Below are 10,900 nucleotides of genomic sequence, written 5' to 3'. Positions count from 1 at the left end.
TAGAATTCAAGAAGAAAGTGAGTGCAGTTCCTGGGTGGTAAAATGTCTCTGTGGTTGAATAATTAACTTGGAAAGGCTACAGAATGTTTTGTCTTTAACACAGCTAACCCCATTTTGCTTTTAATCAATACAATGACTTATGGAGTGAGGTCTCTTTCCAAAATGTCTACCCCATAGATTACTGTTCCTTGCTGAGAGGGTTGGTCATGAATTCTTGACGATGGTGGCTTTCATTTCACCCAAAAAAACATTGTGTGTCATAATTGAGGCAATAATTAATGCTTACTGGGAATGCTGGATACTGGTTTTAAACAATAAAACTGTAAACCAATGGAGCATAATGTCACGTGGAAAAGACTACTTGGCTCAGCAAAAAGCGGGGAGGAGAAAAAGGGAGAGACAGAAAGAGGAAGAGTTCAACAGAGAGACAGTGACTCTTACACAAGGCTCAAACTGAGAAGGAAGTGGGAAAAATCACTCTTCCTCTTGTTTAAATAAAGTAATCCATTCAGTTATTATTAGGTCAGGACAAAAGGTCAGGGATCTTCCCGTTGTTAAACATTGCAGTTGGAGTACAGTATCATAGCTAGGGGGAATATACAGCAAGTATTCCAAGAAAATAATAATCCACTCACAAAATTAAGTAACAAATAAATAGGTTGTGTGTTAACTTAAGCGTCCGTGTGCTCATCGCTGTCTCTGCGCTAAGGGGTGCTTTTATTTGTAGCACAGTAATATCCAGAAAATCAAATGAGATCAAGACCCCATTTCTCTTGCTGCTGTACAGATGCAGTCAGAAGGAGCCTTTGCTTGAAACAAATGCTCCAGCCACAGTGGATGAAGAGAAACTCAATTATCTCCATTTCACAGGTGGATAAAGTGAGGCAGAAAGGCACTGTGGCCCTGATTACAGAAGAAATCAATAAACATTTAGGAATTAAATACCTTGATACCTTACAGATCTGGCCTTGCATGATTTGCCCAGGGTTAAACAGGAAGCCTACGGCAAAGCTGAGAATTGAATCCAGATACTCAGCCAGAGCCTTTTCCAAACCCCAGCTTTATATGTGTATGTGTAAGCCACTGGAAACTCTAAGTGAACTCTCATTATGTCAATTAATTTTTGCTTAATTAAACAAATCTTTCACAAACATATGTGAGATGTTAGTTCCCTTTCTGTATAGAAAAGAAGACAGACAGCTATGTGCACAGTGGGACAGGCTGGTAATTAACTTTAGTAGCATAATCACTGATCTGAAATACAGCAGCCAGTTTGCAAGGGCAGTCTGCACAGCTAGAACTGCGTTCAGTTTTGACCCTCTATGCATGGAACAGCTGGATAATCTAATGCAGCCAGTGTAGCTCTATGAGATCCTGATTACTGAGCAATATGAACTTGTTTCTCCACAACACGAAGTAGAAGCTGATAAAATGCAGCAGGCAACCACTTGCAACCATGTGCCACTTGTAGCCAGCGTAGCCTTAATGTGTTGCCTGCAAAGGAATTTTGCAATTGCCACCACGCCTGGCAGAATCAGCTGGTTGCTCTGGGGTCACATCTGTCAGCCAAACACGAAACTGGTGGCTAGACAGGGTCTGGAAACCCCCACGGTTGTAATCCTGCTCCAGACCGTCCCTTGAATGGGGAAGCCATTGCAGGGGTCTATTCCAGAGTCGTCTTGTTGTGGAAGTGAACCAGGGTCTGTTTTAGAGGGTGGTGGGAGAGACTAAGAACTTGAATTTGTTGCCTGGCCTCCATTTGATATCCCGCTCCTTTAGCTGCTCTCTCTGAACGAAACCTGGATAACACTTATTACAAATGCTGAGAGTTACGGACATGCAGGTTGTATTAAAGATCTACTGAAACTATTTATGGGTTATACCTCATAGAAAAAATGGATGACAACTGTAATCTCTGGTCTGAGCATCTACACTCTGCCTTAGGATTGAGCTGAAGACCTAAATCTTCACGGATTTTATGGGCTGGAGCAAATTCCTCTATCCATCCTCCTCTGAGCTGATTCAGAGAGAGTAAATCAGCCCACAGGAAGCATGAAGCCCTGTGCCATGATAGCAAGACTGCTCCTGGGACCTCAAGAAGAAAGTCCACGTTCACTTTGGGAACTGCTGACTTTACTGCAGTGAAGGCTTGTTTTCACTGTGATTCACACTCAACAAATGCAACTGAAGTTAACACCATCCTACCAGGACTTGAATCGTGAGAAAAACCACACCGGCTTCTCATGATCTATGTAGCTTTGCACATGAACTTTGCTACAGCTGGGAAAAGCTTGCATGGCTCTGTACTCAGCTCATGTGTGGCCATACAGTAACAAGCACACAAAAAATCTCCAGAGCATAATTTTCCTAAGCAAAGTGTAGGAATGGACTTCATGCCAAGGCATACAATTAGAGTACTTGTAGGTGCCAAACCGGTGGTGTTTATAAATGTGAAGGCTAGACCCCTTCACATGTGGGAGTAGCCATGTTCATCAGCTGCATGGAGGTAAAGCTGCAGATTGATGAGTTGAGGTTTTCCTTTGTGTTAGATACTAGAGAGGGGACAAAAAAAATTTCAAACTTCAGAAAAGTTTCATATTGGATCCTGGAATATTTTTTTGTCTTAAAATAGATATTAGAGACTAATATCTTCATTAACAAATAGCTAGAAAGGCAAGAAGTTGAGAGAAGTTTTTTCCAAAATCTCCATCTGGCCGATTCCATCCTTCTCCCTTCCTTTCTGACCTTTCTCATACTATGCTAAATGAACCTTCCCATTTCTTGGTTTGGGAACATCTTCCCACGTGTGTCGCTTTTTTTAAACTCCAAAATAAAAATGAAGAGCTGTAGCACTCACTAAAACTTCAGTGTAACTCCTCTTCTCAACTCATTTCAAAGGAAAATATTCTGCACAGATCTCCTTAAATGAACTGTCAACAAAGTATGCTCTGGGCGGCCAGAATTCAGAAAAGTCACCCAGTGTGCTGACTGGGGAGTAGAAAAACAAACCAGGGAGCTGTTCCCCCAAAACAAGAGGAGACAAACCTCGTCCCACTGGAGCAGCTCTGAATGCTGAAGGTTTCCCTTCGTGCCTGGCTGAGGAATCCAACCCCTCACCTCGCTAACTTCACCCTCGGAAAGGTTATCTTGCAATCAGAAATGTTGCGTTGCGTGACTTGGATCCATTGTTTATAGAATCGTCTAACTGACTTCATATGTATCTGGTCCAGGGAAACTGATGTTATTAAAACACAACACTGAGACATTGAGCTCTGATAGCAGTTCAACATGAACAAATAAAGCAAGAGTTTTCCCCAAAGTAAAGCAAAGCAAGGATCCCGGCCTTCGTGTGAACTGCAGGGATGAAAGGAGGATGTGATACCATCATCTGAACGTTGACCTTTTCACTGTTGTTTCTTTTTCCAGCTCCGAGCCCAGTCCTGGGTCTCTCCCACTCTCTTTTATCCCCTCAATCCAACTCTTGCAAACCCCTGGAGCAGGTAAGCTATGAGCTGAAAAGGTTTTTCTCAAGTTTTGACTCCATTTATTGCTTTTGCAGCCTGGTCAGAGAAGTGCCTGGATTGTTAGTTGTGACCTTTAACCCCCGGTATCAACTCTGCTTGCAGAAAGTTCAACAGCTATGGTTGAAATGGGCACGTAAACTGAAAGGTAAACACACACACTGCTTGACTGTATTTGTGAAGTGTTGACATCTCATCAGAAACATCTGAATATTTTTTTCCATACACTTTGCTCAATATTAATATCAGAATTTCTGTAATTAAATCTGTTATGCCTGATCAATATGGAATAATCTCACTGAAGTCTCTAATAGCTCTGCCTTTGGTTACAGAGACCTCTAATATTAGGCATTGCAAATATCAGAGAAAACCCACAGTAAATCCTTAAGATGCTATGTGTTCTTATTCTAGAGAAATACTGCCTGTGGAGCTGTACTGGAAAGCAGAGAAAGTTTGATGTTCCACAGAGAGGTGCCAAAACTGTTAAGTGAGAGCTTTTGGATGACTGAAGAATTTGGTTTGATAAGAGTAATTAACTGACATATATCTAGGATCTTTCATCCAGAGATCACAGAGCTCTTAGAGATGGAGGGCAAGGGAAATGCTTTGGGTATTTCAGACATCAGTGGAAAGCAGCCAGTTTCGGGGTGTAAAATTTTTTTCTAACAGTGCACAGCAGGAGTAAATAATAGCCTATGCTTTGCCTGCACTGCAGAAAAAAATTTTTACAGCAGCAATATGCATCAGCCCAGATGAAATCTGGCCAATGTATTTAGTAGTGCTAATACCCTCGTTCCCGTGAAAAAAGCCTGCCGTATCTGTAATGAGCACAGGTTTTGCCTGTAAGTCAATGTATTGTCACTAGATTGTCTGTAGAGGAGGTTAGCAAGAAGTTGGGGCTACCAAAGCGAATGACTGTGCTTGCTTTGCAGCAACTGAACTTTGGTACTCAGGACTGCTCTCTATCCCCATACCACTTTAAAACAAATCAAGAATAAACTCAGTGAATACTGAAGAAAAAATGGAAACTTTCCATGTCAGAGTCCCCTGGACTGAAGAATGGAGGGAAGAAGAGCCACCCTTCTGCATTTCCAAGTCCATGCTACAGTACAGGTTAGACGGAGGGCATGGGGAGGGCAAGGACAACCCCCCCCCCGCCCCGAGTTTAGTGTAATTTTGTGCCCAAGAGAGAAGAAGCGTAGCATAGGTGAAGACACTAATTTTCTCTTAGGAACAGAAGCTAGCCTGAAAACTCAGCTTGCTTCTGTGCTCAAAACCAGATGGATTGTAATGGTAATAAATGAATTAAATCTTTATCATCTGGCAGCAAAGCCAAGAGGAGAAGGAAAACTAAGCTCAAAGGGCTAGAAAAGGACTCCACATTCCCCATAGAGGAAACAGATGTAAATCTGGCAAACTGTCATTTGGAGATCCAAGAACTGTGGGTTGAAATGAGGTCTGGGTTATTCAGCCAAGTTTATTGTCAAGCTCAATGGTAATCCTCATTTTAGTGTACAAAAGATTGCAGTCCTGAAATGTCCGGATGTCTTTCTGCACCATCAAGGGGTTATCAGAGCCCACAGAGTAACTGCTTTGCAAATTTGTTTGTGTTGTGGTATGACTACTTTTTAAAGTTCCTTGCTGCTGGCTGATGCACTTGTGAAAGACAGATGTCAAGATTTGATATTGGTGGAGCTGCAAATGGCTTGATGCTATTCCAACATTACTTGAGAAGTCCCACTATCCTATGGAGAGAAAAAAAAAAAAGCCCATGATTTTAGTAAATAAAAAGGCATGCTGAGAAATGTGCAAGGTGTGGAAAACCAGTAAGACAAATCTGTATTTTTCTTGAACTCACTGTACCCAGTCTAGCGACACCTTTATCAAGCAAACTTTCTCAGCTTCTTAAAATATACTGCCATAATTACTTGTGCTCACAGAAAGATGTATCTTGATCTCTAGACTTCCCTCAAATATTTTGCCTCTATGTTGTTGCACCTTTGTACTACACCAAAAAAGTAGTTAGGGGGAAAATTCTTGCCTCCCTTGCAGGACAGAATTAGGAATCCCAAAGGATGCTGAATTAGTTGACCAGATTGGTGGGATTGAGATACAGAGATTTCTTCGGGTGCTTACAAAGTATCAGTCCTTCACCATACCCATTAATATTTAGATCCATTTCTGTAGGTTTCCTTGTTCTCGTATTTCTGTCTATACATTGACAGGATGATGGGCTGGCAGATCTTTGGGCTAGGCTTGCCTGGCCACTTATTTTTACTGCAAGTGCTAGGAAATTGCTGCATGAAGGGTGCTGGTTATCCACTACTGCAAGATGCCTTATTGAGTCCTGTGGGGCTGTGGCAATTTAGAGATTGAAAACACTTAATCCGACTCTCATTCACTCCCTGCCCCTGAATGAGAAGCCTCCCTGTACACTATAGACACACATATACACACACATAGCCATATTCCAGTCATGAACACCCTGCCTGGAAGGTAACACTTAGGGAAAACAGAAGCACCATTTAAGTCCTATTTCAAGCCTCTGAGCAGGGCAATGGGCTGGTCTTCTACTGCTTGAAGGCAGCATCATCCTTCTTTCCTTGACCTGGGATTCTGCAGCACGTCCTTGCATATATGTGCTGGAAGTCAAAGGGAAACGTTGATGGCCTCACAGCAAAGGCTAAAGCATTCTTGAAGGTAAAATAATACAAGGCCCTCCAGTCTGCAATAGCTTCACTGGTATCAGAGAAACAATGATTCTGTAAAAGCTCTTGAAAAGGTGGCACTGGGAATACTCCAGAGATAAGGATTGCTTCTGCCAAGGTTTCCTGGGCCTGGGAAGGGGCTGCTGGGCACTGGTCGTGGACAGGTTCTGCCCTTCTGTCCTGAGGTGAGGAATCTCTCTAACATCTCTGCATATCCAAGATCCACAGGAAAATCAAACACAGATTTGGTCCATCAAAATATTTCGCTTGGATCTTCACTTTGGTTTTATATCAATTAATGGTGGGAGAACCCCTACTTTTTCCTGCCAGGGATGCTGAAAGAGGATAGGAAGACCATTGTTTCTCCTCAAAGTTCTGGTCTTCAGGCCAGAAGAGTCTTTGAGATGAGCCCTTTCCTGCAACTGAAATTGTTCTGACAAAACTGGGGCTTTCCGAGGGGGGGTGTGTGTGTGAGTTTCTTCAGAACGTGTTCCCTGAACTCTTCCCCAGGAAGGCAGCTGTCAGCTAAAGCTGCCCAAAGGGGACTGTGCCCCCAAAAGGTCCTTGTTTGTCTTCACAAGAGCATCCCATCTCCCTCAAGCTGAACCTGGCTGTCACTCAGAACCCAACACATCTCAAACACTATTTGCCTTTAGCTCCATTGCCCCTGTCATGGCCCTGGAGGCAAGCAGGGCAGGAGAGGGTGGGAAGGCTGAGGAAGACTCAGGAGGAAGAAAGAGCTGTCGCTGCCCTTCCTCCAGCTCACGGGGCAAAACGGTCCTCCCATGGCACCAGCTCCTGCGGCTTGCATGCTGGGTGGCGATGGGGACTCTCAGCAGCAGACAGACGTCTGCTCCCATCAGCATTAAGCCCAGAGCTCTCCAATGACTATACGTATTAAATACCCTCTCCAGGCTATTCCATCTGGGCGAAACAGCGGGTGGTGAAGCAAAACCAACATTTACAATGTTTAAGTTGTATAACAGACCTTTTAGTGTAAACCAGGGCTCTCCTCCTCACTTCCCCTCAGCCTGCACATCTCTTCAAAATTGCTTTTGTCAGTCAAACATTGTTTTTTTTAATATTCAGGCTTTTCCCTCTTTGACCTGGTTATCTTGGCACTCAAGGCACAATTGCTTGCCAAGGTAACTAAGTCTAATCCATGGATCAATGCACCATTCCCATGTGTCAAGCTTCAGAGAAAAAAAGAGGTGTGAGAGAAATTTACTGAATATACATTTTAAAATGTACATGTTTGAAAATGCTATTTCATTAAACAAAATGCTCTCTAGGAAAAGTTGGTGAGAGGAAAGGCAGTTTTTTACCAACAGGTGAAGACGCTACTAAAGTATCTGGGGATCTGCTACTATAGTGATGTGGTGATCCTCCCCACAAGGAGAGCCTCATGAAGATGTTGACACACTCTTGGCCCAGCGGATAATCCCACATCAGTGCTGTCATCCATCCCAGCATCCATGGAGCTTGACCTGACTTATATCCCAGAAACCGAGGCTGTAGAGGAGGCTGTATGCTAAAACTGGGCAGAGTCATAATGCAACATCATTGCGTGACAGTGCCGTTTAGCAGGACAAACTAATCACCTGATGACCTGACATTTCAGTTGCAGTGCTGAGGCGTCAGGTTATAAAGACCCAGCATGATAGAAGCTGTAGTGGTGTTATCTTGCCCTGCTGGGTGCAGATAAATAAAGGGAGGCTGAGATGAATAACACACCTTGGACTAGCATCACTCTGTCCCCAACAGCTGCCTTGTCCCCAGCCTGCACCTCCTGTTTCGTTAGTCACTAGGGGACTCTGAGCCAGGAGGTCCCTCACTCCAGTGGGGAACTGCAGAGGACACCAGCATTTGAGGCTCCCACAGTTTTCCAAAAGAGTTGTTTTTCTATAACCCAGATCAACACACTGTATAAAGCACCTATTCCTACTGAAGTCAGGAGTGACTCAATATAATCCGTATTTGAGGAAATGCAAAGAGCAGGCTAGAGAGAAACGCAGGGGAGGACGAGATGATAAGTAAGCTCGACTGAGCTTCTTCACTCATTCAAAGGGCAGTCATGGATGACCTACCCTGTGCAAGGAGTGAGGTGCACCAGCCTGTGGGCTGTCTTACAGCCACTTTCTCCTGTTGAAAGGGCCCCAGGTTACACCCGGGGGGATAAACCAGCCATCAGACTACTTTGTGTATCCTGAGAGAAAAATGCTTCCCAACGTCTTACGACTCCTAAATGTCTTCAGGCTGCAGGCAGGGCTTTTTCTGACAGCCCCTCGTGCTTGTCTGACCATCTCTGAGGAAGCAGAAGCTGTTCTTACTGTGCACCTTTTGGTTCAGTTAAATACCAAACAAGCTTACGCATTAAAAAGGCAACTGTCTTCTGGCAAAGTGAGGGTTTAATTTCTTGGTAATAAACTTGGAAAGAAAGTGACAGAAAAAATCCCAAGTGAAAGCAACAAAATGCTGACTAGTAACCTGCCTCCTACCCATCCCTTCTTCTAGCTCTCGAACAGGGTATGTCAGCTGTAGAAGCACAGGAGTCCTTTGGAAAACACTTCTTTGTTATCCTTCTGAATCTAACCTCCTTGAAGCTTTACTTATCCACGCAAGCTAGAAAACCATGTCAATATTCCATCCTAAATGTTATCTTCCTTTCAGTGATGACTTCTAAAGTTAATTTTGAGGGGGGTGTTGACCTTGTCCCACCCATCCCCACTGCAGGAAAAGCCTGCCCTGGGCAGCCATCCTCAGGGCTCCCTCCTCCCTCACCACTCAGCCAAGATGAAGCTCTCTCATTTCTCAGTCCTCTCCTGTCTCCAAATGCTCTTCCCAATTCTGTCCAAGAGGAACATAACTACCACCGAGCAGGACTGTGGTGATGATTTCGAGTTGGACGCTGGGATTAAACATTTCCAGTAGCGAGGGTAGCAGCCACAGACTGCCTGGGGAGGCTGCAGAACTTCTACTGCTGCAGTTTTTATGGAAAAAGTTGGACAACTGTCTGTCAGGAATGCCACAGAAATAGCCTGCCTTCCTCTGGCACAGACAGTTGGGCTGGATAATCCTTCAAAGCCTCCTCCAGGCTACTTTTTTATGGCTTACACTTCCGGGCAGTCTCGTTTTTTTTTTTCTCTTCCAGTCTCATGTGATGGCAGTGAATCCAGGAGGTTTTGCCTTAAGACTGACAGAATGCATGTGAAAAAAAAAAACCCCAACGGTGTTTATCTGGCAGGAGTACGTTACAACATTTTCCTGACTGGCGCGATGCCAGTAAACCATATATTGTAAGATGCAGCTATTATGCATCCACCTTATCAAAACCACAATCTCCAGGTCACCGTTAGCTCTTCATAAAGACCCCCACATGACATATTAATCATGCAGATGACAAAGTTGGCCTTCAGAGTGTTTTTCAAAGCCACCACCACCTCCGCCTTTTCCCGAGTTTCAGGACTAATCCCATCACATAAACAAGGTCTTCTCACTCAGGAGACTGAATGTTGCTCCCAAGGAATCTGTTGTATTTTGAACACCGGGATCAATATATATATAAAAATATATATACAAATATATATAAATATATATTTACCATGTAGCCCAATATAGATTTCCTGACGCCTTATCCATTCATCTGCAAAACCACAAATAAAACAGCCAAAAAATCCTAACCTGAAGAAGTTTGTAAAAATTATCCTGCTTTTCTGCGTTTAAAGGCATGGACAAAGAAAAGAGTCCAGCTTCGTTTAGAAAATACAAGTTCTTCACATGCACGTGTATATATGAACATATGTATAGGTGTGCATATAAAATAAAGGAGGGCTGGAAGGAGGTACCTATGTGTAAATATAAGAAAGAAGAAGGGAAGAGGGAGAAAGAGCACGTGTTTCATGTGCATGCATTTGAACATATACACATTCATGCATATTCACTCCAGAGAGAGCAAGTTAAAAAGAAAATACAGAAGTCAAGTTTATGAAAGAAAAAAAATTGCACTTTTAGGGAAATGAATGTGTTTATATGAGTGAAACATTAAATGCCATACAGTCAGGCAGTCCATTGAGAAAGGAGTGGTCATCAAGCAAGTGTTTTAGAAAAGAAACCCAACAGAAAAGTGATGTGTAAATGGAAAATAAATAAATTTAACATAAGGCATTCCTGCTTCCAGACTCGTGTTAATAAAGCAGCTATTAGGTGGAGACACTGCGGTGATGCCTGAGTTGACGTGGTTGTTGGGTTTTTTTTCATTTCTTGCAAGACCTTAATCAGTGTTACTTGAAATGATTATGTAGGTTTTAAAATAGCAAGAAGCAGTAAATTTTAATGGCACGTCTGAATGCCGTCCCATTTAATTTCTATATGGAGCAATATTAAACCTCTAATAAATAACCTGTATCTAAAACAGTCTCCCTCTCTGCCTTTTACACACACACACATGCACCAGCTCCAACAAATATCTTTGATGTTTTTTGCCACAGGCTGGGGGAGAGATGGCAGAAGGAAGGGCTGAGGTGTGGTACGGATCAGACGAGGACAACATTCTAGAGGGAAGAAGTATGTTTCTTCATTTTTCCCTTCCCTGTCTTTATTTTTTTCTATAGGAAAATATAGTTTAGGGAATATTGAATGAAAATCACACTTCTGCCATGGGCCAGCACAATT

This window comes from Haliaeetus leucocephalus, unplaced genomic scaffold, assembly GCF_000737465.1.
Source record: "Haliaeetus leucocephalus isolate CR32 unplaced genomic scaffold, Haliaeetus_leucocephalus-4.0 Scaffold696, whole genome shotgun sequence".
NCBI lineage: Eukaryota > Metazoa > Chordata > Aves > Accipitriformes > Accipitridae > Haliaeetus > Haliaeetus leucocephalus.
Note: the sequence above shows the minus strand (reverse complement) of the source record.